General features: G+C 53.7%; 42 non-coding genes across 42 annotated transcripts; all 42 read right to left on the reverse strand.

Moving 5' to 3' along the window:
* Nucleotides 1-363: 363 nt before the first annotated feature.
* LOC130278039 (U5 spliceosomal RNA) lies at nucleotides 364-481 on the reverse strand. The gene has a single exon (XR_008845713.1). It is a non-coding gene; the product is annotated as a U5 spliceosomal RNA (small nuclear RNA).
* Nucleotides 482-851: 370 nt separating this feature from the next.
* LOC130278040 (U5 spliceosomal RNA) lies at nucleotides 852-969 on the reverse strand. Its single transcript, XR_008845714.1, has one exon. It is a non-coding gene; the product is annotated as a U5 spliceosomal RNA (small nuclear RNA).
* A 361-nt stretch (nucleotides 970-1,330) lies between these two features.
* LOC130278286 (U5 spliceosomal RNA) lies at nucleotides 1,331-1,448 on the reverse strand. Its single transcript, XR_008845938.1, has one exon. It is a non-coding gene; the product is annotated as a U5 spliceosomal RNA (small nuclear RNA).
* A 365-nt stretch (nucleotides 1,449-1,813) lies between these two features.
* LOC130278041 (U5 spliceosomal RNA) lies at nucleotides 1,814-1,931 on the reverse strand. Its single transcript, XR_008845715.1, has one exon. It is a non-coding gene; the product is annotated as a U5 spliceosomal RNA (small nuclear RNA).
* A 368-nt stretch (nucleotides 1,932-2,299) lies between these two features.
* On the reverse strand, nucleotides 2,300-2,417 carry LOC130278042 (U5 spliceosomal RNA). The gene has a single exon (XR_008845716.1). It is a non-coding gene; the product is annotated as a U5 spliceosomal RNA (small nuclear RNA).
* A 361-nt stretch (nucleotides 2,418-2,778) lies between these two features.
* On the reverse strand, nucleotides 2,779-2,896 carry LOC130278043 (U5 spliceosomal RNA). The gene has a single exon (XR_008845717.1). It is a non-coding gene; the product is annotated as a U5 spliceosomal RNA (small nuclear RNA).
* A 360-nt stretch (nucleotides 2,897-3,256) lies between these two features.
* Nucleotides 3,257-3,374, reverse strand: LOC130278287 (U5 spliceosomal RNA). The gene has a single exon (XR_008845939.1). It is a non-coding gene; the product is annotated as a U5 spliceosomal RNA (small nuclear RNA).
* Nucleotides 3,375-3,740: 366 nt separating this feature from the next.
* LOC130278045 (U5 spliceosomal RNA) lies at nucleotides 3,741-3,858 on the reverse strand. The gene has a single exon (XR_008845719.1). It is a non-coding gene; the product is annotated as a U5 spliceosomal RNA (small nuclear RNA).
* A 361-nt stretch (nucleotides 3,859-4,219) lies between these two features.
* Nucleotides 4,220-4,337, reverse strand: LOC130278046 (U5 spliceosomal RNA). Its single transcript, XR_008845720.1, has one exon. It is a non-coding gene; the product is annotated as a U5 spliceosomal RNA (small nuclear RNA).
* A 360-nt stretch (nucleotides 4,338-4,697) lies between these two features.
* On the reverse strand, nucleotides 4,698-4,815 carry LOC130278047 (U5 spliceosomal RNA). The gene has a single exon (XR_008845721.1). It is a non-coding gene; the product is annotated as a U5 spliceosomal RNA (small nuclear RNA).
* Nucleotides 4,816-5,186: 371 nt separating this feature from the next.
* On the reverse strand, nucleotides 5,187-5,304 carry LOC130278048 (U5 spliceosomal RNA). The gene has a single exon (XR_008845722.1). It is a non-coding gene; the product is annotated as a U5 spliceosomal RNA (small nuclear RNA).
* A 6,777-nt stretch (nucleotides 5,305-12,081) lies between these two features.
* LOC130278049 (U5 spliceosomal RNA) lies at nucleotides 12,082-12,199 on the reverse strand. The gene has a single exon (XR_008845723.1). It is a non-coding gene; the product is annotated as a U5 spliceosomal RNA (small nuclear RNA).
* Nucleotides 12,200-12,568: 369 nt separating this feature from the next.
* On the reverse strand, nucleotides 12,569-12,686 carry LOC130278050 (U5 spliceosomal RNA). The gene has a single exon (XR_008845724.1). It is a non-coding gene; the product is annotated as a U5 spliceosomal RNA (small nuclear RNA).
* A 360-nt stretch (nucleotides 12,687-13,046) lies between these two features.
* Nucleotides 13,047-13,164, reverse strand: LOC130278051 (U5 spliceosomal RNA). Its single transcript, XR_008845725.1, has one exon. It is a non-coding gene; the product is annotated as a U5 spliceosomal RNA (small nuclear RNA).
* A 359-nt stretch (nucleotides 13,165-13,523) lies between these two features.
* Nucleotides 13,524-13,641, reverse strand: LOC130278053 (U5 spliceosomal RNA). The gene has a single exon (XR_008845726.1). It is a non-coding gene; the product is annotated as a U5 spliceosomal RNA (small nuclear RNA).
* A 359-nt stretch (nucleotides 13,642-14,000) lies between these two features.
* Nucleotides 14,001-14,118, reverse strand: LOC130278054 (U5 spliceosomal RNA). The gene has a single exon (XR_008845727.1). It is a non-coding gene; the product is annotated as a U5 spliceosomal RNA (small nuclear RNA).
* Nucleotides 14,119-14,477: 359 nt separating this feature from the next.
* Nucleotides 14,478-14,595, reverse strand: LOC130278055 (U5 spliceosomal RNA). Its single transcript, XR_008845728.1, has one exon. It is a non-coding gene; the product is annotated as a U5 spliceosomal RNA (small nuclear RNA).
* A 358-nt stretch (nucleotides 14,596-14,953) lies between these two features.
* Nucleotides 14,954-15,071, reverse strand: LOC130278057 (U5 spliceosomal RNA). Its single transcript, XR_008845730.1, has one exon. It is a non-coding gene; the product is annotated as a U5 spliceosomal RNA (small nuclear RNA).
* A 366-nt stretch (nucleotides 15,072-15,437) lies between these two features.
* LOC130278058 (U5 spliceosomal RNA) lies at nucleotides 15,438-15,555 on the reverse strand. Its single transcript, XR_008845731.1, has one exon. It is a non-coding gene; the product is annotated as a U5 spliceosomal RNA (small nuclear RNA).
* A 361-nt stretch (nucleotides 15,556-15,916) lies between these two features.
* LOC130278279 (U5 spliceosomal RNA) lies at nucleotides 15,917-16,034 on the reverse strand. Its single transcript, XR_008845932.1, has one exon. It is a non-coding gene; the product is annotated as a U5 spliceosomal RNA (small nuclear RNA).
* Nucleotides 16,035-16,394: 360 nt separating this feature from the next.
* LOC130278059 (U5 spliceosomal RNA) lies at nucleotides 16,395-16,512 on the reverse strand. The gene has a single exon (XR_008845732.1). It is a non-coding gene; the product is annotated as a U5 spliceosomal RNA (small nuclear RNA).
* Nucleotides 16,513-16,870: 358 nt separating this feature from the next.
* On the reverse strand, nucleotides 16,871-16,988 carry LOC130278060 (U5 spliceosomal RNA). Its single transcript, XR_008845733.1, has one exon. It is a non-coding gene; the product is annotated as a U5 spliceosomal RNA (small nuclear RNA).
* Nucleotides 16,989-17,356: 368 nt separating this feature from the next.
* LOC130278061 (U5 spliceosomal RNA) lies at nucleotides 17,357-17,474 on the reverse strand. The gene has a single exon (XR_008845734.1). It is a non-coding gene; the product is annotated as a U5 spliceosomal RNA (small nuclear RNA).
* A 368-nt stretch (nucleotides 17,475-17,842) lies between these two features.
* On the reverse strand, nucleotides 17,843-17,960 carry LOC130278062 (U5 spliceosomal RNA). The gene has a single exon (XR_008845735.1). It is a non-coding gene; the product is annotated as a U5 spliceosomal RNA (small nuclear RNA).
* Nucleotides 17,961-18,328: 368 nt separating this feature from the next.
* On the reverse strand, nucleotides 18,329-18,446 carry LOC130278063 (U5 spliceosomal RNA). The gene has a single exon (XR_008845736.1). It is a non-coding gene; the product is annotated as a U5 spliceosomal RNA (small nuclear RNA).
* A 362-nt stretch (nucleotides 18,447-18,808) lies between these two features.
* On the reverse strand, nucleotides 18,809-18,926 carry LOC130278064 (U5 spliceosomal RNA). The gene has a single exon (XR_008845737.1). It is a non-coding gene; the product is annotated as a U5 spliceosomal RNA (small nuclear RNA).
* A 369-nt stretch (nucleotides 18,927-19,295) lies between these two features.
* On the reverse strand, nucleotides 19,296-19,413 carry LOC130278065 (U5 spliceosomal RNA). Its single transcript, XR_008845738.1, has one exon. It is a non-coding gene; the product is annotated as a U5 spliceosomal RNA (small nuclear RNA).
* Nucleotides 19,414-19,774: 361 nt separating this feature from the next.
* On the reverse strand, nucleotides 19,775-19,892 carry LOC130278066 (U5 spliceosomal RNA). Its single transcript, XR_008845739.1, has one exon. It is a non-coding gene; the product is annotated as a U5 spliceosomal RNA (small nuclear RNA).
* Nucleotides 19,893-20,260: 368 nt separating this feature from the next.
* LOC130278068 (U5 spliceosomal RNA) lies at nucleotides 20,261-20,378 on the reverse strand. The gene has a single exon (XR_008845741.1). It is a non-coding gene; the product is annotated as a U5 spliceosomal RNA (small nuclear RNA).
* A 368-nt stretch (nucleotides 20,379-20,746) lies between these two features.
* LOC130278069 (U5 spliceosomal RNA) lies at nucleotides 20,747-20,864 on the reverse strand. The gene has a single exon (XR_008845742.1). It is a non-coding gene; the product is annotated as a U5 spliceosomal RNA (small nuclear RNA).
* A 369-nt stretch (nucleotides 20,865-21,233) lies between these two features.
* On the reverse strand, nucleotides 21,234-21,351 carry LOC130278070 (U5 spliceosomal RNA). The gene has a single exon (XR_008845743.1). It is a non-coding gene; the product is annotated as a U5 spliceosomal RNA (small nuclear RNA).
* A 343-nt stretch (nucleotides 21,352-21,694) lies between these two features.
* Nucleotides 21,695-21,812, reverse strand: LOC130278071 (U5 spliceosomal RNA). The gene has a single exon (XR_008845744.1). It is a non-coding gene; the product is annotated as a U5 spliceosomal RNA (small nuclear RNA).
* Nucleotides 21,813-22,172: 360 nt separating this feature from the next.
* On the reverse strand, nucleotides 22,173-22,290 carry LOC130278072 (U5 spliceosomal RNA). The gene has a single exon (XR_008845745.1). It is a non-coding gene; the product is annotated as a U5 spliceosomal RNA (small nuclear RNA).
* Nucleotides 22,291-22,650: 360 nt separating this feature from the next.
* Nucleotides 22,651-22,768, reverse strand: LOC130278074 (U5 spliceosomal RNA). Its single transcript, XR_008845747.1, has one exon. It is a non-coding gene; the product is annotated as a U5 spliceosomal RNA (small nuclear RNA).
* A 368-nt stretch (nucleotides 22,769-23,136) lies between these two features.
* Nucleotides 23,137-23,254, reverse strand: LOC130278075 (U5 spliceosomal RNA). The gene has a single exon (XR_008845748.1). It is a non-coding gene; the product is annotated as a U5 spliceosomal RNA (small nuclear RNA).
* A 367-nt stretch (nucleotides 23,255-23,621) lies between these two features.
* On the reverse strand, nucleotides 23,622-23,739 carry LOC130278076 (U5 spliceosomal RNA). The gene has a single exon (XR_008845749.1). It is a non-coding gene; the product is annotated as a U5 spliceosomal RNA (small nuclear RNA).
* Nucleotides 23,740-24,097: 358 nt separating this feature from the next.
* On the reverse strand, nucleotides 24,098-24,215 carry LOC130278077 (U5 spliceosomal RNA). Its single transcript, XR_008845750.1, has one exon. It is a non-coding gene; the product is annotated as a U5 spliceosomal RNA (small nuclear RNA).
* Nucleotides 24,216-24,582: 367 nt separating this feature from the next.
* On the reverse strand, nucleotides 24,583-24,700 carry LOC130278078 (U5 spliceosomal RNA). Its single transcript, XR_008845751.1, has one exon. It is a non-coding gene; the product is annotated as a U5 spliceosomal RNA (small nuclear RNA).
* Nucleotides 24,701-25,069: 369 nt separating this feature from the next.
* Nucleotides 25,070-25,187, reverse strand: LOC130278080 (U5 spliceosomal RNA). The gene has a single exon (XR_008845752.1). It is a non-coding gene; the product is annotated as a U5 spliceosomal RNA (small nuclear RNA).
* A 368-nt stretch (nucleotides 25,188-25,555) lies between these two features.
* LOC130278081 (U5 spliceosomal RNA) lies at nucleotides 25,556-25,673 on the reverse strand. The gene has a single exon (XR_008845753.1). It is a non-coding gene; the product is annotated as a U5 spliceosomal RNA (small nuclear RNA).
* Nucleotides 25,674-26,033: 360 nt separating this feature from the next.
* LOC130278082 (U5 spliceosomal RNA) lies at nucleotides 26,034-26,151 on the reverse strand. Its single transcript, XR_008845754.1, has one exon. It is a non-coding gene; the product is annotated as a U5 spliceosomal RNA (small nuclear RNA).
* Nucleotides 26,152-26,518: 367 nt separating this feature from the next.
* On the reverse strand, nucleotides 26,519-26,636 carry LOC130278083 (U5 spliceosomal RNA). The gene has a single exon (XR_008845755.1). It is a non-coding gene; the product is annotated as a U5 spliceosomal RNA (small nuclear RNA).
* Nucleotides 26,637-26,875: the final 239 nt, after the last annotated feature.

Below are 26,875 nucleotides of genomic sequence, written 5' to 3' on the forward strand. Positions count from 1 at the left end.
ACACTGCCTTCCCCATCCTACCGCCATGGTTGCCGTCCTGTGCTAAGCCGCGGAGAGCTCCCAACTTCTGGAAAGGGGGGGGGGGGGGTCACTGCATGACACCCCCCAATTCCCCCCAAAAAGCTGCAAACCAGGAAAAGTCCACCCCTTTCCCAGAATCCTCCATTCCTTTGGCTATTAGGTGGTGGGCAGCCTGGGACTTGTTGTCCCCTTTTCCAGCTGGGACTTGTTGTCCTCCTCTTCTCTGGCTAAGCACTGCCCTCCACTGCAGGAGGCGGGTCCAAGCGCTTGCTTGATAGGCAAATGAGGCTGCGGAGAAGCTGCAGGAGAAGGCATGTTTTATTTTTCTGACCAAAGAAGGAAAGCTCCGGCAAAAGCCGGAGCGTGCAAAAATTGCTACGAAACTCAGTTTCATTCCTCTCCACGGAAATCTTTAGTAAAAGGCGAAAGATTTTTACGATATGAAGAGAAACATGAGCATACCCAACACTGCCTTCCCCATCCTACCGCCATGGTTGCCGTCCTGTGCTAAGCCGCGGAGAGCTCCCAACTTCTGGAAAGGGGGGGGGGGGGGGGTCACTGCATGACACCCCCCAATTCCCCCCAAAAAGCTGCAAACCAGGAAAAGTCCACCCCTTTCCCAGAATCCTCCATTCCTTTGGCTATTAGGTGGTGGGCAGCCTGGGACTTGTTGTCCCCTTTTCCAGCTGGGACTTGTTGTCCTCCTCTTCTCTGGCTAAGCACTGCCCTCCACTGCAGGAGGCGGGTCCAAGCGCTTGCTTGATAGGCAAATGAGGCTGCGGAGAAGCTGCAGGAGAAGGCATGTTTTATTTTTCTGACCAAAGAAGGAAAGCTCCGGCAAAAGCCGGAGCGTGCAAAAATTGCTACGAAACTCAGTTTCATTCCTCTCCACGGAAATCTTTAGTAAAAGGCGAAAGATTTTTACGATATGAAGAGAAACATGAGCATACCCAACACTGCCTTCCCCATCCTACCGCCATGGTTGCCGTCCTGTGCTAAGCCGCGGAGAGCTCCCAACTTCTGGAAAGGGGGGGGGGGGGGGGGTCACTGCATGACACCCCCCAAAAAGCTGCAAACCAGGAAAAGTCCACCCCTTTCCCAGAATCCTCCATTCCTTTGGCTATTAGGTGGTGGGCAGCCTGGGACTTGTTGTCCCCTTTTCCAGCTGGGACTTGTTGTCCTCCTCTTCTCTGGCTAAGCACTGCCCTCCACTGCAGGAGGCGGGTCCAAGCGCTTGCTTGATAGGCAAATGAGGCTGCGGAGAAGCTGCAGGAGAAGGCATGTTTTATTTTTCTGACCAAAGAAGGAAAGCTCCGGCAAAAGCCGGAGCGTGCAAAAATTGCTACGAATCTCAGTTTCATTCCTCTCCACGGAAATCTTTAGTAAAAGGCGAAAGATTTTTACGATATGAAGAGAAACATGAGCATACCCAACACTGCCTTCCCCATCCTACCGCCATGGTTGCCGTCCTGTGCTAAGCCGCGGAGAGCTCCCAACTTCTGGAAAGGGGGGGGGGGTCACTGCATGACACCCCCCAATTCCCCCCAAAAAGCTGCAAACCAGGAAAAGTCCACCCCTTTCCCAGAATCCTCCATTCCTTTGGCTATTAGGTGGTGGGCAGCCTGGGACTTGTTGTCCCCTTTTCCAGCTGGGACTTGTTGTCCTCCTCTTCTCTGGCTAAGCACTGCCCTCCACTGCAGGAGGCGGGTCCAAGCGCTTGCTTGATAGGCAAATGAGGCTGCGGAGAAGCTGCAGGAGAAGGCATGTTTTATTTTTCTGACCAAAGAAGGAAAGCTCCGGCAAAAGCCGGAGCGTGCAAAAATTGCTACGAAACTCAGTTTCATTCCTCTCCACGGAAATCTTTAGTAAAAGGCGAAAGATTTTTACGATATGAAGAGAAACATGAGCATACCCAACACTGCCTTCCCCATCCTACCGCCATGGTTGCCGTCCTGTGCTAAGCCGCGGAGAGCTCCCAACTTCTGGAAAGGGGGGGGGGGGGGTCACTGCATGACACCCCCCAATTCCCCCCAAAAAGCTGCAAACCAGGAAAAGTCCACCCCTTTCCCAGAATCCTCCATTCCTTTGGCTATTAGGTGGTGGGCAGCCTGGGACTTGTTGTCCCCTTTTCCAGCTGGGACTTGTTGTCCTCCTCTTCTCTGGCTAAGCACTGCCCTCCACTGCAGGAGGCGGGTCCAAGCGCTTGCTTGATAGGCAAATGAGGCTGCGGAGAAGCTGCAGGAGAAGGCATGTTTTATTTTTCTGACCAAAGAAGGAAAGCTCCGGCAAAAGCCGGAGCGTGCAAAAATTGCTACGAAACTCAGTTTCATTCCTCTCCACGGAAATCTTTAGTAAAAGGCGAAAGATTTTTACGATATGAAGAGAAACATGAGCATACCCAACACTGCCTTCCCCATCCTACCGCCATGGTTGCCGTCCTGTGCTAAGCCGCGGAGAGCTCCCAACTTCTGGAAAGGGGGGGGGGGGGGGGGTCACTGCATGACACCCCCCAAAAAGCTGCAAACCAGGAAAAGTCCACCCCTTTCCCAGAATCCTCCATTCCTTTGGCTATTAGGTGGTGGGCAGCCTGGGACTTGTTGTCCCCTTTTCCAGCTGGGACTTGTTGTCCTCCTCTTCTCTGGCTAAGCACTGCCCTCCACTGCAGGAGGCGGGTCCAAGCGCTTGCTTGATAGGCAAATGAGGCTGCGGAGAAGCTGCAGGAGAAGGCATGTTTTATTTTTCTGACCAAAGAAGGAAAGCTCCGGCAAAAGCCGGAGCGTGCAAAAATTGCTACGAAACTCAGTTTCATTCCTCTCCACGGAAATCTTTAGTAAAAGGCGAAAGATTTTTACGATATGAAGAGAAACATGAGCATACCCAACACTGCCTTCCCCATCCTACCGCCATGGTTGCCGTCCTGTGCTAAGCCGCGGAGAGCTCCCAACTTCTGGAAAGGGGGGGGGGGGGGGGTCACTGCATGACACCCCCCAAAAAGCTGCAAACCAGGAAAAGTCCACCCCTTTCCCAGAATCCTCCATTCCTTTGGCTATTAGGTGGTGGGCAGCCTGGGACTTGTTGTCCCCTTTTCCAGCTGGGACTTGTTGTCCTCCTCTTCTCTGGCTAAGCACTGCCCTCCACTGCAGGAGGCGGGTCCAAGCGCTTGCTTGATAGGCAAATGAGGCTGCGGAGAAGCTGCAGGAGAAGGCATGTTTTATTTTTCTGACCAAAGAAGGAAAGCTCCGGCAAAAGCCGGAGCGTGCAAAAATTGCTACGAATCTCAGTTTCATTCCTCTCCACGGAAATCTTTAGTAAAAGGCGAAAGATTTTTACGATATGAAGAGAAACATGAGCATACCCAACACTGCCTTCCCCATCCTACCGCCATGGTTGCCGTCCTGTGCTAAGCCGCGGAGAGCTCCCAACTTCTGGAAAGGGGGGGGGGGGTCACTGCATGACACCCCCCAATTCCCCCCAAAAAGCTGCAAACCAGGAAAAGTCCACCCCTTTCCCAGAATCCTCCATTCCTTTGGCTATTAGGTGGTGGGCAGCCTGGGACTTGTTGTCCCCTTTTCCAGCTGGGACTTGTTGTCCTCCTCTTCTCTGGCTAAGCACTGCCCTCCACTGCAGGAGGCGGGTCCAAGCGCTTGCTTGATAGGCAAATGAGGCTGCGGAGAAGCTGCAGGAGAAGGCATGTTTTATTTTTCTGACCAAAGAAGGAAAGCTCCGGCAAAAGCCGGAGCGTGCAAAAATTGCTACGAAACTCAGTTTCATTCCTCTCCACGGAAATCTTTAGTAAAAGGCGAAAGATTTTTACGATATGAAGAGAAACATGAGCATACCCAACACTGCCTTCCCCATCCTACCGCCATGGTTGCCGTCCTGTGCTAAGCCGCGGAGAGCTCCCAACTTCTGGAAAGGGGGGGGGGGGGGGGGTCACTGCATGACACCCCCCAAAAAGCTGCAAACCAGGAAAAGTCCACCCCTTTCCCAGAATCCTCCATTCCTTTGGCTATTAGGTGGTGGGCAGCCTGGGACTTGTTGTCCCCTTTTCCAGCTGGGACTTGTTGTCCTCCTCTTCTCTGGCTAAGCACTGCCCTCCACTGCAGGAGGCGGGTCCAAGCGCTTGCTTGATAGGCAAATGAGGCTGCGGAGAAGCTGCAGGAGAAGGCATGTTTTATTTTTCTGACCAAAGAAGGAAAGCTCCGGCAAAAGCCGGAGCGTGCAAAAATTGCTACGAAACTCAGTTTCATTCCTCTCCACGGAAATCTTTAGTAAAAGGCGAAAGATTTTTACGATATGAAGAGAAACATGAGCATACCCAACACTGCCTTCCCCATCCTACCGCCATGGTTGCCGTCCTGTGCTAAGCCGCGGAGAGCTCCCAACTTCTGGAAAGGGGGGGGGGGGGGGGTCACTGCATGACACCCCCCAAAAAGCTGCAAACCAGGAAAAGTCCACCCCTTTCCCAGAATCCTCCATTCCTTTGGCTATTAGGTGGTGGGCAGCCTGGGACTTGTTGTCCCCTTTTCCAGCTGGGACTTGTTGTCCTCCTCTTCTCTGGCTAAGCACTGCCCTCCACTGCAGGAGGCGGGTCCAAGCGCTTGCTTGATAGGCAAATGAGGCTGCGGAGAAGCTGCAGGAGAAGGCATGTTTTATTTTTCTGACCAAAGAAGGAAAGCTCCGGCAAAAGCCGGAGCGTGCAAAAATTGCTACGAAACTCAGTTTCATTCCTCTCCACGGAAATCTTTAGTAAAAGGCGAAAGATTTTTACGATATGAAGAGAAACATGAGCATACCCAACACTGCCTTCCCCATCCTACCGCCATGGTTGCCGTCCTGTGCTAAGCCGCGGAGAGCTCCCAACTTCTGGAAAGGGGGGGGGGGGGGGGGTCACTGCATGACACCCCCCAATTCCCCCCAAAAAGCTGCAAACCAGGAAAAGTCCACCCCTTTCCCAGAATCCTCCATTCCTTTGGCTATTAGGTGGTGGGCAGCCTGGGACTTGTTGTCCCCTTTTCCAGCTGGGACTTGTTGTCCTCCTCTTCTCTGGCTAAGCACTGCCCTCCACTGCAGGAGGCGGGTCCAAGCGCTTGCTTGATAGGCAAATGAGGCTGCGGAGAAGCTGCAGGAGAAGGCATGTTTTATTTTTCTGACCAAAGAAGGAAAGCTCCGGCAAAAGCCGGAGCGTGCAAAAATTGCTACGAAACTCAGTTTCATTCCTCTCCACGGAAATCTTTAGTAAAAGGCGAAAGATTTTTACGATATGAAGAGAAACATGAGCATACCCAACACTGCCTTCCCCATCCTACCGCCATGGTTGCCGTCCTGTGCTAAGCCGCGGAGAGCTCCCAACTTCTGGAAAGGGGGGGGGGGGGGGTCACTGCATGACACCCCCCAAAAAGCTGCAAACCAGGAAAAGTCCACCCCTTTCCCAGAATCCTCCATTCCTTTGGCTATTAGGTGGTGGGCAGCCTGGGACTTGTTGTCCCCTTTTCCAGCTGGGACTTGTTGTCCTCCTCTTCTCTGGCTAAGCACTGCCCTCCACTGCAGGAGGCGGGTCCAAGCGCTTGCTTGATAGGCAAATGAGGCTGCGGAGAAGCTGCAGGAGAAGGCATGTTTTATTTTTCTGACCAAAGAAGGAAAGCTCCGGCAAAAGCCGGAGCGTGCAAAAATTGCTACGAAACTCAGTTTCATTCCTCTCCACGGAAATCTTTAGTAAATTTTTGATTGAAAGAGCTTTATTTTCCGTTCAGTCATTACAAGTCGTACAATAAATTACAGTCACACAAAGCATGATAGTACAATACACAGCAAAGGTTCCCTAAGCTATACATCGCACACCATGCTACTCTAACATTCAGCTCAATCCTGCAATATAAAGGCACAAGAGATCAAACAAAAACCAAATAATACAATCTGTGATCGGGGTAGGGGTGTGGGCGACTATGTGGGGGTAGGGAGGGGACGGATCACAGGGCCAAACTGTTGGGCTGTATCTTCAGGGAGACATGGGAGAAGGAGAGGGGTCTTCACTCCTCTTCTTCCTCATCAACGGCCGAGCTGTCCAAGATGGAATAGTCTCTAAGCAGGTTCTTGATGAACCTGCGGCAGTCCCGGACGGACATGTTTTCCCTGTTGATCACGAGGCGGTTCCTGGCAAGCCACACTGCGTCCTTAAAACAGTTCATAAGGCGCCAGGCCTCCTGGATGGCCTCCACGTCGTGGGTCCCAGGGAACAGGCCGTAAAGCACCGAATGGTACGATAGGCAGCTCCTGGGCACTGAGTCTCTGAGTTCATGTTCTAGGGCGTCCAACAGACCCTGTGCAAAGGGGCACTGCCAAAACACGTGGAAAGATGTTTCCTCCACGTAGGGGCAACGGGGGCAGTACCGGGTCTTGCACAGGTTGCGGGCATGCATGAATGACCTGAGAGAGAGACCTCCCATGACGGCCATCCACGACAAGTCCTTGTGTCCATTGGTAAGCCGCTTTGAGGCCACATTGTTCCAAACTGTCTCTGCAGTGGCTGCGGGGAGTCCCGGAACCAGCTCGGTCAAGTCCTTAGCTCGGATGAGCTTGTGGATTGTCTTCGGCTTCCATAGGTCTGGTTTCAGTCCTTCCAGCTGGTGCTCCCTCACAAACCGGACAACATCCCCATAGAACCAGGGAGTGTTCCAGTTGTAAGGGATGGAGCTGTCCCACTTGTCCCAGCCCAGCTGTCTCCAGAGGGGCATGAGAAGCAAGCGAGACATGGACCTGCCCGCTGAGCCAGTCTTTTCTACAAGAGTCCGCTGCACCGTGACACATGCAAAGGAGGCCCTCAGCAGAGCGGGGATGTCGGGTATTCCCTTCCCACCCTTGCGGGGTTCCTTGTACATCACGGTCCTCTTGACTCTGTCCATTTTGCCCCAGACGAAGCCAAACACTGTCCGGGTGATGGCCTTGCAAACGGTGGTATGGGGAGGCCAGGCCTGTGCGGTATATTGGAGCACAGGCAAAACTTCACTCCGCAGGACAAGTGCCTTGCCTTCCATCGTGAGCTTTCTGGAGCTCCACAGTCCGATCTTCGAGTTTATCCTTCCTAGTCGGTCTTGCCAAGACTTAAGGGCCGCTCCTTCCTTCCCGAACCAGACTCCAAGAATTTGAATGAAGTCCGGCTTGACAGCAAAGGGGAAGGGGGCGGAAGAAGCCAGGTGCCATTCCCCGAAGAGCATGGCCTCCGACTTCCCGCAGTTGACTTTTGCCCCCGAAGCTCTGCCGAAGTCCTCGCAGGTCTGGACGAGTGCAGTCACCGAACGCTGGTCAGCGCAGAAGACGGTCACGTCGTCCATGTAGAGCGAGCACTTGACCTCGTGGCGATCTGGTCCTGGTGCGGTGATCCCTCTGATCTCTCCATTCTGCCGGATAGTCTCAGCGAAGAGCTCTATAACACAAACAAAAAGGAGAGGTGAAAGAGGGCAGCCTTGTCTAACCCCTGAAAGAATGGAAAAGGGGTCAGTCTTCCAGCCGTTCACCAACACCGTGCTGTAAATGTCAAAATACATAACGTTAACAAAAGAGCAAAACATCTTCCCCAGACCCAGCCTGCGCAAAACCCTGTCCATGAATGCGTGGGAGACACGGTCGAACGCCTTCTCCTGATCTAAGCTGACCAGGGCGGCGCGGCCCCCGCGGTCCTGGATGTAATGGACCGTGTCTCTCACAAGGGCAAGGCTGTCGGCAATCCTGCGGCCAGGAATGCTGCAGGTCTGGTCCGGATGGACGATCTGCCCCATGACAGGTTTCAGCCTGTTGGCCAGCACCTTGGCGAGGATCTTGTAGTCCACGTTCAGGAGAGAGATGGGACGCCAGTTTTTCAGGTCACATCTCTCCCCCTTCCGCTTATACAAGATCGTGATCATCCCTTCCCTCAACGACGGAGGCATTCTGCCCCCCACCACCATCTCCTCGTACACCTCCAACAGGTCCGGACAGGTCAGGTCACCCAGCGCTACGTAGAGCTCGGCCGGGAGACCGTCACTGCCCGGGGTCCTGCCGGGCTTAAAGGATTTAGCGGCAGAGAGCAGCTCCCCCACCGTCAAGGGATCGTCCATAGCCGCCGCACCTGCGGGATCAACAACGTTAGTGACACCTGACAGGAACCTCTCGGCGGCTTCGGGGTCGGATGACTTGGGGGCGTAGAGGTTGCTGTAGAAGTCGTGGATGACCCCCATCACTTCCTCCTTGCCGCTCCTCATGTGTCCGGTCTCATCTCGTAGCTCAGTCAGGGGCGTGTGGCCGGCATGGAGCTTCCTGAAAAAGAAAGAGTTACATTTCTCACCCTTCTCCAGGTTCTCCACCTTGGAACGAAAGACGATTCGCTTGGATTCCTCCTCAAAGTGCCTTTTCAAGCTCTTTTTGGTCTCCTCCAGCTCCTCCCTGACGTCCCAGCCACACTGGAGCAGGTCCTGCAGGGACCGCAGCTCGCGCTGCAGTTTCCTCAAGTCCCACTTCTTCGCACACGCCTGTTGTCTGCCTTTTGCCTGAAAGAAACAACGGAATTCGACTTTAACATATTCCCACCAGTCGCTGATGCACTTGAACAGACATTTGTCATTTCGCCATACAAGGTACGCATCCCTAAGTTCCTCCATGACCTCCCTCTGCTCCAACAGGGCACAATTCAACTTCCAGGAGCCTGGGCCAGGTGGGAATCCATGGCCCAGAGTCCCCCGGAATCGAATGGCCCTGTGGTCAGAGAAGAAGCAGGGGACCATAGAGTACGACACCTTTCTGACTGCTCTCGAAGTGAAGATGAAGTCTATCCGAGAACGGAGCGAGCCATCGGGGCGGCTCCACGTATAGTTTACGGAGCCGTTCCCGACGGACCCGACAACGTCCTGCAAGGATGCCTCCGTCACCATCTCAATCAGCAGTTTAGACGTCACGTCCAGGTTGGCGGATGTGCCAGAACTGCGCCCGTCCACCTCAATGGGGCAGTTGAAGTCACCACCCAACACTACTGCCCTAGTGGTGGCGAGTTCAGCCCGCAGGGCCTGGAGAACCTCCAGTCGGACATCCCTCTCAGGGGAGGCGTACACGTTGATGAGCCGCACGGGCTCACCCGCCCAGGAACCGTCTGCGACAAGAAGTCTGCCACAGACGAGCTCCCGGACGGAATCAAGTGCAAAGTTACCTCCCCTGATCAGGATGGCCACCCCCGCAGACCTATTGTCGCCCCCACCAGACCAGTAGGAAGGGCCGTGAGGCCACTGCCTGGCCAGATGGTTGTAAGACCTAGAAGCAGACAAAGCACATTCCTGCAACATGTAAACATCACACCTCTGGGAATCTAAGAACGTAAGAACAGTCTGGAATCTAAACCAAGCTCTAATACTCCTCACATTAATGCAGAAGATGTTGAGATCAGCCATGGGAATAAAAAAGAGAGGTTAGTTCTGATACTAGTTACCAGTCTGGTCGGACGGGTCCTCTTCTCTGGCGCCTGTCGGCTCGTGTGGCTTCTCGTAGCGCCCTTCCAAGAACTCGTCGTAGACCGTGTTGGACGGAGTGTCCAGGATTTTCTTAACCTCTGGGTCCTGCAGCAGCTCCTCCATAGATTGAGCTTGGACTGGCTCTGCTTGGACCTGCTCCACTTGGGCCTGCTCCATCACCTCCTCTCCTTCTGAAGCCTCAGGGCTCTCGCAGACCTGCTCCATCTCCTCCTCCTCATCTGAAGCTTGAGGGGTTTCGCAGGTCTCGATTATCTTTCTTTTGTGGGACTCTTCTGATACGTTGTCCCTTCCTTTCCTCTTCCTCTGTATGGTACCTGGGGGAGGAAGCACAGGAAAGTCCTCCGAAGGGCGGGCACCAGCAGCTGGAGGGGGGTTAGGTGCTGCTGGGCCAGGAGAGAAAGGAGGCTGGGTGGGGCGGGGGGCAGGAGAGAGTGCCCGGGCAGGGGAGGACGGGGCAGGGGTGGGCCGGGCAGGGGAGGACGGGGCAGGGGTGGGCCGGGCAGGGGAGGACGGGGCAGGGGTGGGCCGGGGTGGGGTACGGGGGGCAGGGGTGGGCCGGGGTGGGGTACGGGGGGCAGGGGTGGGGCGGGATGGGGCAGGAGGGGTGGGGGTGGGACGGGATGGGGCAGGAGGGGCAGGGGTGGGACGGGATGGGGCAGGAGGGGCAGGGGTGGGACGGGATGGGGCAGGGGTGGGGCGGGATGGGGCAGGAGATGGGGCGGGAGGGGCAGGGGATGGGGCGGGAGGTGCAGGGGAGGGGCGGGACGGGGCAGGGGTGGTGGCTTTCGCCTTCTTACCCTCCTTGGTCGGCTTGGCCATCCGTGGTGTTGGCTCCGGAGCTGGGGCTGGCTTCGGTGCTCTCGCTGCCACAGATGCCCATGTTCTCTCCCTCTGGGGGCAGTCCTTGTAGCTGTGGGCTGCCAGTCCGCAGAGGTTGCAGGTCTTGCTCTTGGGGCAGTCCTTGGTCGTGTGACCTGTCACACGGCAATACCTGCAGGCATCCTCCGTACAGTCCTTGCCCTCGTGGCCCATCTTGCCACATCTCCTGCAGGTCTGCGGCATGTCCGGGTAGAAGATAAGTCCTGTGGAGTTGCCCAAGGAAAATGTCGTTGGCAGGTGCTGTAGTCCGTCTGGAGAAGCAGGGTTCTTGTTGAGTCTGACGACCACAGACCACTTGCAGGTCCAGTATCCGAGTGAGTTCAGGATGCGGGTGGGCTCCCTCACCACGGTGCAGAAGCGCTTCAGGAAGGTCGAGATGTCCGTGCCTGGGGTGTGTGGGTTCCGCATTGAGACCGTCACCCGCCTCTCCTCTCTTTGAATAAGGCAGTTGCCCACAAAGCGAGAGAAAGGGGATTCGGGACTCGCCGCTTTCACCACCTCCCAGTATCTTCTACAGGTCCCAATGGTGGCAAAGGTGATGTAGAAGATTCCCGAAAAGAAGGTTGCTATTCCCAGGGTGTCAGCCGTGGGGAAGCCTTGATCCGCCAGCATCTTCTTGCAGAACACGTCGTGGGACATGTCCGGCACCCTTCCGTCCACGGGCTTGAGCTTCAAGGCAACAGTCTGCCTCATCCAGGGCTCCAGGGTTGGAGCTTCCAGGTTAGGAATTCTGCCGCCCTTCTGCCTTGCCGTGGTGGAGGTTGAAGCTTGCTGTGGTTGGGGCTGGACCTCCAGGCCTTGCCCTGCAGCCTCCTGGGTGGACTTGCTGGTTGAGGCCATGGCTTCTTCCAGCAGGCTCTTTTCCGCTTCCTTGCTTGCTTGTGGAGAGAGGCTTCGCAAAGTCTTCTTTCCCGGGTGGGAGGAGCTATGCAGATCCGGTCCCGGTGGGAGGAGCTATGCAAATCCTTCTCCAGAGGCAGCGAGTTTCTTCGAAAAGATTCTGCGCCGCCTTCCTCTTCACCGCTGTTCCGGAATTCACCGCCGATTCCCTTCTTCCAGGTTCTTCGTCGGCTTCTTCCGGAGCTGCAGTCTTCAAGATCTTCTCCTTCTTCAGATGTTCCGAGGCAGGCAGGAGACGATCTTCAGGTGGTATGCTCTAGAGAAATGCGGTTCTAATAAGAACGAAAAGTACTGCAATCGTACTACGCAAAATCTCTACCACAATGCTTGGAGTTCTTCAGACCGTAGCGATCATGGTATCTCCCCTGCCAGGTAAGTATCTTTAGTAAAAGGCGAAAGATTTTTACGATATGAAGAGAAACATGAGCATACCCAACACTGCCTTCCCCATCCTACCGCCATGGTTGCCGTCCTGTGCTAAGCCGCGGAGAGCTCCCAACTTCTGGAAAGGGGGGGGGGGGGTCACTGCATGACACCCCCCAAAAAGCTGCAAACCAGGAAAAGTCCACCCCTTTCCCAGAATCCTCCATTCCTTTGGCTATTAGGTGGTGGGCAGCCTGGGACTTGTTGTCCCCTTTTCCAGCTGGGACTTGTTGTCCTCCTCTTCTCTGGCTAAGCACTGCCCTCCACTGCAGGAGGCGGGTCCAAGCGCTTGCTTGATAGGCAAATGAGGCTGCGGAGAAGCTGCAGGAGAAGGCATGTTTTATTTTTCTGACCAAAGAAGGAAAGCTCCGGCAAAAGCCGGAGCGTGCAAAAATTGCTACGAAACTCAGTTTCATTCCTCTCCACGGAAATCTTTAGTAAAAGGCGAAAGATTTTTACGATATGAAGAGAAACATGAGCATACCCAACACTGCCTTCCCCATCCTACCGCCATGGTTGCCGTCCTGTGCTAAGCCGCGGAGAGCTCCCAACTTCTGGAAAGGGGGGGGGGGGGGGGTCACTGCATGACACCCCCCAATTCCCCCAAAAAGCTGCAAACCAGGAAAAGTCCACCCCTTTCCCAGAATCCTCCATTCCTTTGGCTATTAGGTGGTGGGCAGCCTGGGACTTGTTGTCCCCTTTTCCAGCTGGGACTTGTTGTCCTCCTCTTCTCTGGCTAAGCACTGCCCTCCACTGCAGGAGGCGGGTCCAAGCGCTTGCTTGATAGGCAAATGAGGCTGCGGAGAAGCTGCAGGAGAAGGCATGTTTTATTTTTCTGACCAAAGAAGGAAAGCTCCGGCAAAAGCCGGAGCGTGCAAAAATTGCTACGAAACTCAGTTTCATTCCTCTCCACGGAAATCTTTAGTAAAAGGCGAAAGATTTTTACGATATGAAGAGAAACATGAGCATACCCAACACTGCCTTCCCCATCCTACCGCCATGGTTGCCGTCCTGTGCTAAGCCGCGGAGAGCTCCCAACTTCTGGAAAGGGGGGGGGGGGGGGGTCACTGCATGACACCCCCCAAAAAGCTGCAAACCAGGAAAAGTCCACCCCTTTCCCAGAATCCTCCATTCCTTTGGCTATTAGGTGGTGGGCAGCCTGGGACTTGTTGTCCCCTTTTCCAGCTGGGACTTGTTGTCCTCCTCTTCTCTGGCTAAGCACTGCCCTCCACTGCAGGAGGCGGGTCCAAGCGCTTGCTTGATAGGCAAATGAGGCTGCGGAGAAGCTGCAGGAGAAGGCATGTTTTATTTTTCTGACCAAAGAAGGAAAGCTCCGGCAAAAGCCGGAGCGTGCAAAAATTGCTACGAAACTCAGTTTCATTCCTCTCCACGGAAATCTTTAGTAAAAGGCGAAAGATTTTTACGATATGAAGAGAAACATGAGCATACCCAACACTGCCTTCCCCATCCTACCGCCATGGTTGCCGTCCTGTGCTAAGCCGCGGAGAGCTCCCAACTTCTGGAAAGGGGGGGGGGGGGGGTCACTGCATGACACCCCCCAAAAAGCTGCAAACCAGGAAAAGTCCACCCCTTTCCCAGAATCCTCCATTCCTTTGGCTATTAGGTGGTGGGCAGCCTGGGACTTGTTGTCCCCTTTTCCAGCTGGGACTTGTTGTCCTCCTCTTCTCTGGCTAAGCACTGCCCTCCACTGCAGGAGGCGGGTCCAAGCGCTTGCTTGATAGGCAAATGAGGCTGCGGAGAAGCTGCAGGAGAAGGCATGTTTTATTTTTCTGACCAAAGAAGGAAAGCTCCGGCAAAAGCCGGAGCGTGCAAAAATTGCTACGAAACTCAGTTTCATTCCTCTCCACGGAAATCTTTAGTAAAAGGCGAAAGATTTTTACGATATGAAGAGAAACATGAGCATACCCAACACTGCCTTCCCCATCCTACCGCCATGGTTGCCGTCCTGTGCTAAGCCGCGGAGAGCTCCCAACTTCTGGAAAGGGGGGGGGGGGGGGTCACTGCATGACACCCCCCAAAAAGCTGCAAACCAGGAAAAGTCCACCCCTTTCCCAGAATCCTCCATTCCTTTGGCTATTAGGTGGTGGGCAGCCTGGGACTTGTTGTCCCCTTTTCCAGCTGGGACTTGTTGTCCTCCTCTTCTCTGGCTAAGCACTGCCCTCCACTGCAGGAGGCGGGTCCAAGCGCTTGCTTGATAGGCAAATGAGGCTGCGGAGAAGCTGCAGGAGAAGGCATGTTTTATTTTTCTGACCAAAGAAGGAAAGCTCCGGCAAAAGCCGGAGCGTGCAAAAATTGCTACGAAACTCAGTTTCATTCCTCTCCACGGAAATCTTTAGTAAAAGGCGAAAGATTTTTACGATATGAAGAGAAACATGAGCATACCCAACACTGCCTTCCCCATCCTACCGCCATGGTTGCCGTCCTGTGCTAAGCCGCGGAGAGCTCCCAACTTCTGGAAAGGGGGGGGGGGGGGGTCACTGCATGACACCCCCCAAAAAGCTGCAAACCAGGAAAAGTCCACCCCTTTCCCAGAATCCTCCATTCCTTTGGCTATTAGGTGGTGGGCAGCCTGGGACTTGTTGTCCCCTTTTCCAGCTGGGACTTGTTGTCCTCCTCTTCTCTGGCTAAGCACTGCCCTCCACTGCAGGAGGCGGGTCCAAGCGCTTGCTTGATAGGCAAATGAGGCTGCGGAGAAGCTGCAGGAGAAGGCATGTTTTATTTTTCTGACCAAAGAAGGAAAGCTCCGGCAAAAGCCGGAGCGTGCAAAAATTGCTACGAAACTCAGTTTCATTCCTCTCCACGGAAATCTTTAGTAAAAGGCGAAAGATTTTTACGATATGAAGAGAAACATGAGCATACCCAACACTGCCTTCCCCATCCTACCGCCATGGTTGCCGTCCTGTGCTAAGCCGCGGAGAGCTCCCAACTTCTGGAAAGGGGGGGGGGGGGGTCACTGCATGACACCCCCCAAAAAGCTGCAAACCAGGAAAAGTCCACCCCTTTCCCAGAATCCTCCATTCCTTTGGCTATTAGGTGGTGGGCAGCCTGGGACTTGTTGTCCCCTTTTCCAGCTGGGACTTGTTGTCCTCCTCTTCTCTGGCTAAGCACTGCCCTCCACTGCAGGAGGCGGGTCCAAGCGCTTGCTTGATAGGCAAATGAGGCTGCGGAGAAGCTGCAGGAGAAGGCATGTTTTATTTTTCTGACCAAAGAAGGAAAGCTCCGGCAAAAGCCGGAGCGTGCAAAAATTGCTACGAAACTCAGTTTCATTCCTCTCCACGGAAATCTTTAGTAAAAGGCGAAAGATTTTTACGATATGAAGAGAAACATGAGCATACCCAACACTGCCTTCCCCATCCTACCGCCATGGTTGCCGTCCTGTGCTAAGCCGCGGAGAGCTCCCAACTTCTGGAAAGGGGGGGGGGGGTCACTGCATGACACCCCCCAATTCCCCCCAAAAAGCTGCAAACCAGGAAAAGTCCACCCCTTTCCCAGAATCCTCCATTCCTTTGGCTATTAGGTGGTGGGCAGCCTGGGACTTGTTGTCCCCTTTTCCAGCTGGGACTTGTTGTCCTCCTCTTCTCTGGCTAAGCACTGCCCTCCACTGCAGGAGGCGGGTCCAAGCGCTTGCTTGATAGGCAAATGAGGCTGCGGAGAAGCTGCAGGAGAAGGCATGTTTTATTTTTCTGACCAAAGAAGGAAAGCTCCGGCAAAAGCCGGAGCGTGCAAAAATTGCTACGAAACTCAGTTTCATTCCTCTCCACGGAAATCTTTAGTAAAAGGCGAAAGATTTTTACGATATGAAGAGAAACATGAGCATACCCAACACTGCCTTCCCCATCCTACCGCCATGGTTGCCGTCCTGTGCTAAGCCGCGGAGAGCTCCCAACTTCTGGAAAGGGGGGGGGGGGGGGGGTCACTGCATGACACCCCCCAAAAAGCTGCAAACCAGGAAAAGTCCACCCCTTTCCCAGAATCCTCCATTCCTTTGGCTATTAGGTGGTGGGCAGCCTGGGACTTGTTGTCCCCTTTTCCAGCTGGGACTTGTTGTCCTCCTCTTCTCTGGCTAAGCACTGCCCTCCACTGCAGGAGGCGGGTCCAAGCGCTTGCTTGATAGGCAAATGAGGCTGCGGAGAAGCTGCAGGAGAAGGCATGTTTTATTTTTCTGACCAAAGAAGGAAAGCTCCGGCAAAAGCCGGAGCGTGCAAAAATTGCTACGAAACTCAGTTTCATTCCTCTCCACGGAAATCTTTAGTAAAAGGCAAAAGATTTTTACGATATGAAGAGAAACATGAGCATACCCAACACTGCCTTCCCCATCCTACCGCCATGGTTGCCGTCCTGTGCTAAGCCGCGGAGAGCTCCCAACTTCTGGAAAGGGGGGGGGGGGGGGGTCACTGCATGACACCCCCCAAAAAGCTGCAAACCAGGAAAAGTCCACCCCTTTCCCAGAATCCTCCATTCCTTTGGCTATTAGGTGGTGGGCAGCCTGGGACTTGTTGTCCCCTTTTCCAGCTGGGACTTGTTGTCCTCCTCTTCTCTGGCTAAGCACTGCCCTCCACTGCAGGAGGCGGGTCCAAGCGCTTGCTTGATAGGCAAATGAGGCTGCGGAGAAGCTGCAGGAGAAGGCATGTTTTATTTTTCTGACCAAAGAAGGAAAGCTCCGGCAAAAGCCGGAGCGTGCAAAAATTGCTACGAAACTCAGTTTCATTCCTCTCCACGGAAATCTTTAGTAAAAGGCGAAAGATTTTTACGATATGAAGAGAAACATGAGCATACCCAACACTGCCTTCCCCATCCTACCGCCATGGTTGCCGTCCTGTGCTAAGCCGCGGAGAGCTCCCAACTTCTGGAAAGGGGGGGGGGGGGGTCACTGCATGACACCCCCCAAAAAGCTGCAAACCAGGAAAAGTCCACCCCTTTCCCAGAATCCTCCATTCCTTTGGCTATTAGGTGGTGGGCAGCCTGGGACTTGTTGTCCCCTTTTCCAGCTGGGACTTGTTGTCCTCCTCTTCTCTGGCTAAGCACTGCCCTCCACTGCAGGAGGCGGGTCCAAGCGCTTGCTTGATAGGCAAATGAGGCTGCGGAGAAGCTGCAGGAGAAGGCATGTTTTATTTTTCTGACCAAAGAAGGAAAGCTCCGGCAAAAGCCGGAGCGTGCAAAAATTGCTACGAAACTCAGTTTCATTCCTCTCCACGGAAATCTTTAGTAAAAGGCGAAAGATTTTTACGATATGAAGAGAAACATGAGCATACCCAACACTGCCTTCCCCATCCTACCGCCATGGTTGCCGTCCTGTGCTAAGCCGCGGAGAGCTCCCAACTTCTGGAAAGGGGGGGGGGGGGGTCACTGCATGACACCCCCCAATTCCCCCCAAAAAGCTGCAAACCAGGAAAAGTCCACCCCTTTCCCAGAATCCTCCATTCCTTTGGCTATTAGGTGGTGGGCAGCCTGGGACTTGTTGTCCCCTTTTCCAGCTGGGACTTGTTGTCCTCCTCTTCTCTGGCTAAGCACTGCCCTCCACTGCAGGAGGCGGGTCCAAGCGCTTGCTTGATAGGCAAATGAGGCTGCGGAGAAGCTGCAGGAGAAGGCATGTTTTATTTTTCTGACCAAAGAAGGAAAGCTCCGGCAAAAGCCGGAGCGTGCAAAAATTGCTACGAAACTCAGTTTCATTCCTCTCCACGGAAATCTTTAGTAAAAGGCGAAAGATTTTTACGATATGAAGAGAAACATGAGCATACCCAACACTGCCTTCCCCATCCTACCGCCATGGTTGCCGTCCTGTGCTAAGCCGCGGAGAGCTCCCAACTTCTGGAAAGGGGGGGGGGGGGGTCACTGCATGACACCCCCCAATTCCCCCCAAAAAGCTGCAAACCAGGAAAAGTCCACCCCTTTCCCAGAATCCTCCATTCCTTTGGCTATTAGGTGGTGGGCAGCCTGGGACTTGTTGTCCCCTTTTCCAGCTGGGACTTGTTGTCCTCCTCTTCTCTGGCTAAGCACTGCCCTCCACTGCAGGAGGCGGGTCCAAGCGCTTGCTTGATAGGCAAATGAGGCTGCGGAGAAGCTGCAGGAGAAGGCATGTTTTATTTTTCTGACCAAAGAAGGAAAGCTCCGGCAAAAGCCGGAGCGTGCAAAAATTGCTACGAAACTCAGTTTCATTCCTCTCCACGGAAATCTTTAGTAAAAGGCGAAAGATTTTTACGATATGAAGAGAAACATGAGCATACCCAACACTGCCTTCCCCATCCTACCGCCATGGTTGCCGTCCTGTGCTAAGCCGCGGAGAGCTCCCAACTTCTGGAAAGGGGGGGGGGGGGGTCACTGCATGACACCCCCCAATTCCCCCCAAAAAGCTGCAAACCAGGAAAAGTCCACCCCTTTCCCAGAATCCTCCATTCCTTTGGCTATTAGGTGGTGGGCAGCCTGGGACTTGTTGTCCCCTTTTCCAGCTGGGACTTGTTGTCCTCCTCTTCTCTGGCTAAGCACTGCCCTCCACTGCAGGAGGCGGGTCCAAGCGCTTGCTTGATAGGCAAATGAGGCTGCGGAGAAGCTGCAGGAGAAGGCATGTTTTATTTTTCTGACCAAAGAAGGAAAGCTCCGGCAAAAGCCGGAGCGTGCAAAAATTGCTACGAAACTCAGTTTCATTCCTCTCCACGGAAATCTTTAGTAAAAGGCGAAAGATTTTTACGATATGAAGAGAAACATGAGCATACCCAACACTGCCTTCCCCATCCTACCGCCATGGTTGCCGTCCTGTGCTAAGCCGCGGAGAGCTCCCAACTTCTGGAAAGGGGGGGGGGGGGGGGGTCACTGCATGACACCCCCCCAAAAAGCTGCAAACCAGGAAAAGTCCACCCCTTTCCCAGAATCCTCCATTCCTTTGGCTATTAGGTGGTGGGCAGCCTGGGACTTGTTGTCCCCTTTTCCAGCTGGGACTTGTTGTCCTCCTCTTCTCTGGCTAAGCACTGCCCTCCACTGCAGGAGGCGGGTCCAAGCGCTTGCTTGATAGGCAAATGAGGCTGCGGAGAAGCTGCAGGAGAAGGCATGTTTTATTTTTCTGACCAAAGAAGGAAAGCTCCGGCAAAAGCCGGAGCGTGCAAAAATTGCTACGAAACTCAGTTTCATTCCTCTCCACGGAAATCTTTAGTAAAAGGCGAAAGATTTTTACGATATGAAGAGAAACATGAGCATACCCAACACTGCCTTCCCCATCCTACCGCCATGGTTGCCGTCCTGTGCTAAGCCGCGGAGAGCTCCCAACTTCTGGAAAGGGGGGGGGGGGGGGTCACTGCATGACACCCCCCAATTCCCCCCAAAAAGCTGCAAACCAGGAAAAGTCCACCCCTTTCCCAGAATCCTCCATTCCTTTGGCTATTAGGTGGTGGGCAGCCTGGGACTTGTTGTCCCCTTTTCCAGCTGGGACTTGTTGTCCTCCTCTTCTCTGGCTAAGCACTGCCCTCCACTGCAGGAGGCGGGTCCAAGCGCTTGCTTGATAGGCAAATGAGGCTGCGGAGAAGCTGCAGGAGAAGGCATGTTTTATTTTTCTGACCAAAGAAGGAAAGCTCCGGCAAAAGCCGGAGCGTGCAAAAATTGCTACGAAACTCAGTTTCATTCCTCTCCACGGAAATCTTTAGTAAAAGGCGAAAGATTTTTACGATATGAAGAGAAACATGAGCATACCCAACACTGCCTTCCCCATCCTACCGCCATGGTTGCCGTCCTGTGCTAAGCCGCGGAGAGCTCCCAACTTCTGGAAAGGGGGGGGGGGGGGGGTCACTGCATGACACCCCCCCAAAAAGCTGCAAACCAGGAAAAGTCCACCCCTTTCCCAGAATCCTCCATTCCTTTGGCTATTAGGTGGTGGGCAGCCTGGGACTTGTTGTCCCCTTTTCCAGCTGGGACTTGTTGTCCTCCTCTTCTCTGGCTAAGCACTGCCCTCCACTGCAGGAGGCGGGTCCAAGCGCTTGCTTGATAGGCAAATGAGGCTGCGGAGAAGCTGCAGGAGAAGGCATGTTTTATTTTTCTGACCAAAGAAGGAAAGCTCCGGCAAAAGCCGGAGCGTGCAAAAATTGCTACGAAACTCAGTTTCATTCCTCTCCACGGAAATCTTTAGTAAAAGGCGAAAGATTTTTACGATATGAAGAGAAACATGAGCATACCCAACACTGCCTTCCCCATCCTACCGCCATGGTTGCCGTCCTGTGCTAAGCCGCGGAGAGCTCCCAACTTCTGGAAAGGGGGGGGGGGGGGTCACTGCATGACACCCCCCAATTCCCCCCAAAAAGCTGCAAACCAGGAAAAGTCCACCCCTTTCCCAGAATCCTCCATTCCTTTGGCTATTAGGTGGTGGGCAGCCTGGGACTTGTTGTCCCCTTTTCCAGCTGGGACTTGTTGTCCTCCTCTTCTCTGGCTAAGCACTGCCCTCCACTGCAGGAGGCGGGTCCAAGCGCTTGCTTGATAGGCAAATGAGGCTGCGGAGAAGCTGCAGGAGAAGGCATGTTTTATTTTTCTGACCAAAGAAGGAAAGCTCCGGCAAAAGCCGGAGCGTGCAAAAATTGCTACGAAACTCAGTTTCATTCCTCTCCACGGAAATCTTTAGTAAAAGGCGAAAGATTTTTACGATATGAAGAGAAACATGAGCATACCCAACACTGCCTTCCCCATCCTACCGCCATGGTTGCCGTCCTGTGCTAAGCCGCGGAGAGCTCCCAACTTCTGGAAAGGGGGGGGGGGGGGTCACTGCATGACACCCCCCAATTCCCCCCAAAAAGCTGCAAACCAGGAAAAGTCCACCCCTTTCCCAGAATCCTCCATTCCTTTGGCTATTAGGTGGTGGGCAGCCTGGGACTTGTTGTCCCCTTTTCCAGCTGGGACTTGTTGTCCTCCTCTTCTCTGGCTAAGCACTGCCCTCCACTGCAGGAGGCGGGTCCAAGCGCTTGCTTGATAGGCAAATGAGGCTGCGGAGAAGCTGCAGGAGAAGGCATGTTTTATTTTTCTGACCAAAGAAGGAAAGCTCCGGCAAAAGCCGGAGCGTGCAAAAATTGCTACGAAACTCAGTTTCATTCCTCTCCACGGAAATCTTTAGTAAAAGGCGAAAGATTTTTACGATATGAAGAGAAACATGAGCATACCCAACACTGCCTTCCCCATCCTACCGCCATGGTTGCCGTCCTGTGCTAAGCCGCGGAGAGCTCCCAACTTCTGGAAAGGGGGGGGGGGGGGGTCACTGCATGACACCCCCCAATTCCCCCCAAAAAGCTGCAAACCAGGAAAAGTCCACCCCTTTCCCAGAATCCTCCATTCCTTTGGCTATTAGGTGGTGGGCAGCCTGGGACTTGTTGTCCCCTTTTCCAGCTGGGACTTGTTGTCCTCCTCTTCTCTGGCTAAGCACTGCCCTCCACTGCAGGAGGCGGGTCCAAGCGCTTGCTTGATAGGCAAATGAGGCTGCGGAGAAGCTGCAGGAGAAGGCATGTTTTATTTTTCTGACCAAAGAAGGAAAGCTCCGGCAAAAGCCGGAGCGTGCAAAAATTGCTACGAAACTCAGTTTCATTCCTCTCCACGGAAATCTTTAGTAAAAGGCGAAAGATTTTTACGATATGAAGAGAAACATGAGCATACCCAACACTGCCTTCCCCATCCTACCGCCATGGTTGCCGTCCTGTGCTAAGCCGCGGAGAGCTCCCAACTTCTGGAAAGGGGGGGGGGGGGGGTCACTGCATGACACCCCCCAATTCCCCCCAAAAAGCTGCAAACCAGGAAAAGTCCACCCCTTTCCCAGAATCCTCCATTCCTTTGGCTATTAGGTGGTGGGCAGCCTGGGACTTGTTGTCCTCCTCTTCTCTGGCTAAGCACTGCCCTCCACTGCAGGAGGCGGGTCCAAGCGCTTGCTTGATAGGCAAATGAGGCTGCGGAGAAGCTGCAGGAGAAGGCATGTTTTATTTTTCTGACCAAAGAAGGAAAGCTCCGGCAAAAGCCGGAGCGTGCAAAAATTGCTACGAAACTCAGTTTCATTCCTCTCCACGGAAATCTTTAGTAAAAGGCGAAAGATTTTTACGATATGAAGAGAAACATGAGCATACCCAACACTGCCTTCCCCATCCTACCGCCATGGTTGCCGTCCTGTGCTAAGCCGCGGAGAGCTCCCAACTTCTGGAAAGGGGGGGGGGGGGGGGTCACTGCATGACACCCCCCAAAAAGCTGCAAACCAGGAAAAGTCCACCCCTTTCCCAGAATCCTCCATTCCTTTGGCTATTAGGTGGTGGGCAGCCTGGGACTTGTTGTCCCCTTTTCCAGCTGGGACTTGTTGTCCTCCTCTTCTCTGGCTAAGCACTGCCCTCCACTGCAGGAGGCGGGTCCAAGCGCTTGCTTGATAGGCAAATGAGGCTGCGGAGAAGCTGCAGGAGAAGGCATGTTTTATTTTTCTGACCAAAGAAGGAAAGCTCCGGCAAAAGCCGGAGCGTGCAAAAATTGCTACGAAACTCAGTTTCATTCCTCTCCACGGAAATCTTTAGTAAAAGGCGAAAGATTTTTACGATATGAAGAGAAACATGAGCATACCCAACACTGCCTTCCCCATCCTACCGCCATGGTTGCCGTCCTGTGCTAAGCCGCGGAGAGCTCCCAACTTCTGGAAAGGGGGGGGGGGGGGGGTCACTGCATGACACCCCCCAAAAAGCTGCAAACCAGGAAAAGTCCACCCCTTTCCCAGAATCCTCCATTCCTTTGGCTATTAGGTGGTGGGCAGCCTGGGACTTGTTGTCCCCTTTTCCAGCTGGGACTTGTTGTCCTCCTCTTCTCTGGCTAAGCACTGCCCTCCACTGCAGGAGGCGGGTCCAAGCGCTTGCTTGATAGGCAAATGAGGCTGCGGAGAAGCTGCAGGAGAAGGCATGTTTTATTTTTCTGACCAAAGAAGGAAAGCTCCGGCAAAAGCCGGAGCGTGCAAAAATTGCTACGAAACTCAGTTTCATTCCTCTCCACGGAAATCTTTAGTAAAAGGCGAAAGATTTTTACGATATGAAGAGAAACATGAGCATACCCAACACTGCCTTCCCCATCCTACCGCCATGGTTGCCGTCCTGTGCTAAGCCGCGGAGAGCTCCCAACTTCTGGAAAGGGGGGGGGGGGGGTCACTGCATGACACCCCCCAATTCCCCCCAAAAAGCTGCAAACCAGGAAAAGTCCACCCCTTTCCCAGAATCCTCCATTCCTTTGGCTATTAGGTGGTGGGCAGCCTGGGACTTGTTGTCCCCTTTTCCAGCTGGGACTTGTTGTCCTCCTCTTCTCTGGCTAAGCACTGCCCTCCACTGCAGGAGGCGGGTCCAAGCGCTTGCTTGATAGGCAAATGAGGCTGCGGAGAAGCTGCAGGAGAAGGCATGTTTTATTTTTCTGACCAAAGAAGGAAAGCTCCGGCAAAAGCCGGAGCGTGCAAAAATTGCTACGAAACTCAGTTTCATTCCTCTCCACGGAAATCTTTAGTAAAAGGCGAAAGATTTTTACGATATGAAGAGAAACATGAGCATACCCAACACTGCCTTCCCCATCCTACCGCCATGGTTGCCATCCTGTGCTAAGCCGCGGAGAGCTCCCAACTTCTGGAAAGGGGGGGGGGGGGTCACTGCATGACACCCCCCAATTCCCCCCAAAAAGCTGCAAACCAGGAAAAGTCCACCCCTTTCCCAGAATCCTCCATTCCTTTGGCTATTAGGTGGTGGGCAGCCTGGGACTTGTTGTCCCCTTTTCCAGCTGGGACTTGTTGTCCTCCTCTTCTCTGGCTAAGCACTGCCCTCCACTGCAGGAGGCGGGTCCAAGCGCTTGCTTGATAGGCAAATGAGGCTGCGGAGAAGCTGCAGGAGAAGGCATGTTTTATTTTTCTGACCAAAGAAGGAAAGCTCCGGCAAAAGCCGGAGCGTGCAAAAATTGCTACGAAACTCAGTTTCATTCCTCTCCACGGAAATCTTTAGTAAAAGGCGAAAGATTTTTACGATATGAAGAGAAACATGAGCATACCCAACACTGCCTTCCCCATCCTACCGCCATGGTTGCCGTCCTGTGCTAAGCCGCGGAGAGCTCCCAACTTCTGGAAAGGGGGGGGGGGGGGTCACTGCATGACACCCCCCAAAAAGCTGCAAACCAGGAAAAGTCCACCCCTTTCCCAGAATCCTCCATTCCTTTGGCTATTAGGTGGTGGGCAGCCTGGGACTTGTTGTCCCCTTTTCCAGCTGGGACTTGTTGTCCTCCTCTTCTCTGGCTAAGCACTGCCCTCCACTGCAGGAGGCGGGTCCAAGCGCTTGCTTGATAGGCAAATGAGGCTGCGGAGAAGCTGCAGGAGAAGGCATGTTTTATTTTTCTGACCAAAGAAGGAAAGCTCCGGCAAAAGCCGGAGCGTGCAAAAATTGCTACGAAACTCAGTTTCATTCCTCTCCACGGAAATCTTTAGTAAAAGGCGAAAGATTTTTACGATATGAAGAGAAACATGAGCATACCCAACACTGCCTTCCCCATCCTACCGCCATGGTTGCCGTCCTGTGCTAAGCCGCGGAGAGCTCCCAACTTCTGGAAAGGGGGGGGGGGGGTCACTGCATGACACCCCCCAATTCCCCCCAAAAAGCTGCAAACCAGGAAAAGTCCACCCCTTTCCCAGAATCCTCCATTCCTTTGGCTATTAGGTGGTGGGCAGCCTGGGACTTGTTGTCCCCTTTTCCAGCTGGGACTTGTTGTCCTCCTCTTCTCTGGCTAAGCACTGCCCTCCACTGCAGGAGGCGGGTCCAAGCGCTTGCTTGATAGGCAAATGAGGCTGCGGAGAAGCTGCAGGAGAAGGCATGTTTTATTTTTCTGACCAAAGAAGGAAAGCTCCGGCAAAAGCCGGAGCGTGCAAAAATTGCTACGAAACTCAGTTTCATTCCTCTCCACGGAAATCTTTAGTAAAAGGCGAAAGATTTTTACGATATGAAGAGAAACATGAGCATACCCAACACTGCCTTCCCCATCCTACCGCCATGGTTGCCGTCCTGTGCTAAGCCGCGGAGAGCTCCCAACTTCTGGAAAGGGGGGGGGGGGGGGTCACTGCATGACACCCCCCAATTCCCCCCAAAAAGCTGCAAACCAGGAAAAGTCCACCCCTTTCCCAGAATCCTCCATTCCTTTGGCTATTAGGTGGTGGGCAGCCTGGGACTTGTTGTCCCCTTTTCCAGCTGGGACTTGTTGTCCTCCTCTTCTCTGGCTAAGCACTGCCCTCCACTGCAGGAGGCGGGTCCAAGCGCTTGCTTGATAGGCAAATGAGGCTGCGGAGAAGCTGCAGGAGAAGGCATGTTTTATTTTTCTGACCAAAGAAGGAAAGCTCCGGCAAAAGCCGGAGCGTGCAAAAATTGCTACGAAACTCAGTTTCATTCCTCTCCACGGAAATCTTTAGTAAAAGGCGAAAGATTTTTACGATATGAAGAGAAACATGAGCATACCCAACACTGCCTTCCCCATCCTACCGCCATGGTTGCCGTCCTGTGCTAAGCCGCGGAGAGCTCCCAACTTCTGGAAAGGGGGGGGGGGGGGTCACTGCATGACACCCCCCAATTCCCCCCAAAAAGCTGCAAACCAGGAAAAGTCCACCCCTTTCCCAGAATCCTCCATTCCTTTGGCTATTAGGTGGTGGGCAGCCTGGGACTTGTTGTCCCCTTTTCCAGCTGGGACTTGTTGTTCTCCTCTTCTCTGGCTAAGCACTGCCCTCCACTGCAGGAGGCGGGTCCAAGCGCTTGCTTGATAGGCAAATGAGGCTGCGGAGAAGCTGCAGGAGAAGGCATGTTTTATTTTTCTGACCAAAGAAGGAAAGCTCCGGCAAAAGCCGGAGCGTGCAAAAATTGCTACGAAACTCAGTTTCATTCCTCTCCACGGAAATCTTTAGTAAAAGGCGAAAGATTTTTACGATATGAAGAGAAACATGAGCATACCCAACACTGCCTTCCCCATCCTACCGCCATGGTTGCCGTCCTGTGCTAAGCCGCGGAGAGCTCCCAACTTCTGGAAAGGGGGGGGGGGGGGGGTCACTGCATGACACCCCCCAAAAAGCTGCAAACCAGGAAAAGTCCACCCCTTTCCCAGAATCCTCCATTCCTTTGGCTATTAGGTGGTGGGCAGCCTGGGACTTGTTGTCCCCTTTTCCAGCTGGGACTTGTTGTCCTCCTCTTCTCTGGCTAAGCACTGCCCTCCACTGCAGGAGGCGGGTCCAAGCGCTTGCTTGATAGGCAAATGAGGCTGCGGAGAAGCTGCAGGAGAAGGCATGTTTTATTTTTCTGACCAAAGAAGGAAAGCTCCGGCAAAAGCCGGAGCGTGCAAAAATTGCTACGAAACTCAGTTTCATTCCTCTCCACGGAAATCTTTAGTAAAAGGCGAAAGATTTTTACGATATGAAGAGAAACATGAGCATACCCAACACTGCCTTCCCCATCCTACCGCCATGGTTGCCGTCCTGTGCTAAGCCGCGGAGAGCTCCCAACTTCTGGAAAGGGGGGGGGGGGGTCACTGCATGACACCCCCCAATTCCCCCCAAAAAGCTGCAAACCAGGAAAAGTCCACCCCTTTCCCAGAATCCTCCATTCCTTTGGCTATTAGGTGGTGGGCAGCCTGGGACTTGTTGTCCCCTTTTCCAGCTGGGACTTGTTGTCCTCCTCTTCTCTGGCTAAGCACTGCCCTCCACTGCAGGAGGCGGGTCCAAGCGCTTGCTTGATAGGCAAATGAGGCTGCGGAGAAGCTGCAGGAGAAGGCATGTTTTATTTTTCTGACCAAAGAAGGAAAGCTCCGGCAAAAGCCGGAGCGTGCAAAAATTGCTACGAAACTCAGTTTCATTCCTCTCCACGGAAATCTTTAGTAAAAGGCGAAAGATTTTTACGATATGAAGAGAAACATGAGCATACCCAACACTGCCTTCCCCATCCTACCGCCATGGTTGCCGTCCTGTGCTAAGCCGCGGAGAGCTCCCAACTTCTGGAAAGGGGGGGGGGGGGGGTCACTGCATGACACCCCCCAAAAAGCTGCAAACCAGGAAAAGTCCACCCCTTTCCCAGAATCCTCCATTCCTTTGGCTATTAGGTGGTGGGCAGCCTGGGACTTGTTGTCCCCTTTTCCAGCTGGGACTTGTTGTCCTCCTCTTC

Source organism: Hyla sarda, chromosome 6 (genome assembly GCF_029499605.1).
Source record: "Hyla sarda isolate aHylSar1 chromosome 6, aHylSar1.hap1, whole genome shotgun sequence".
Lineage (NCBI taxonomy): Eukaryota > Metazoa > Chordata > Amphibia > Anura > Hylidae > Hyla > Hyla sarda.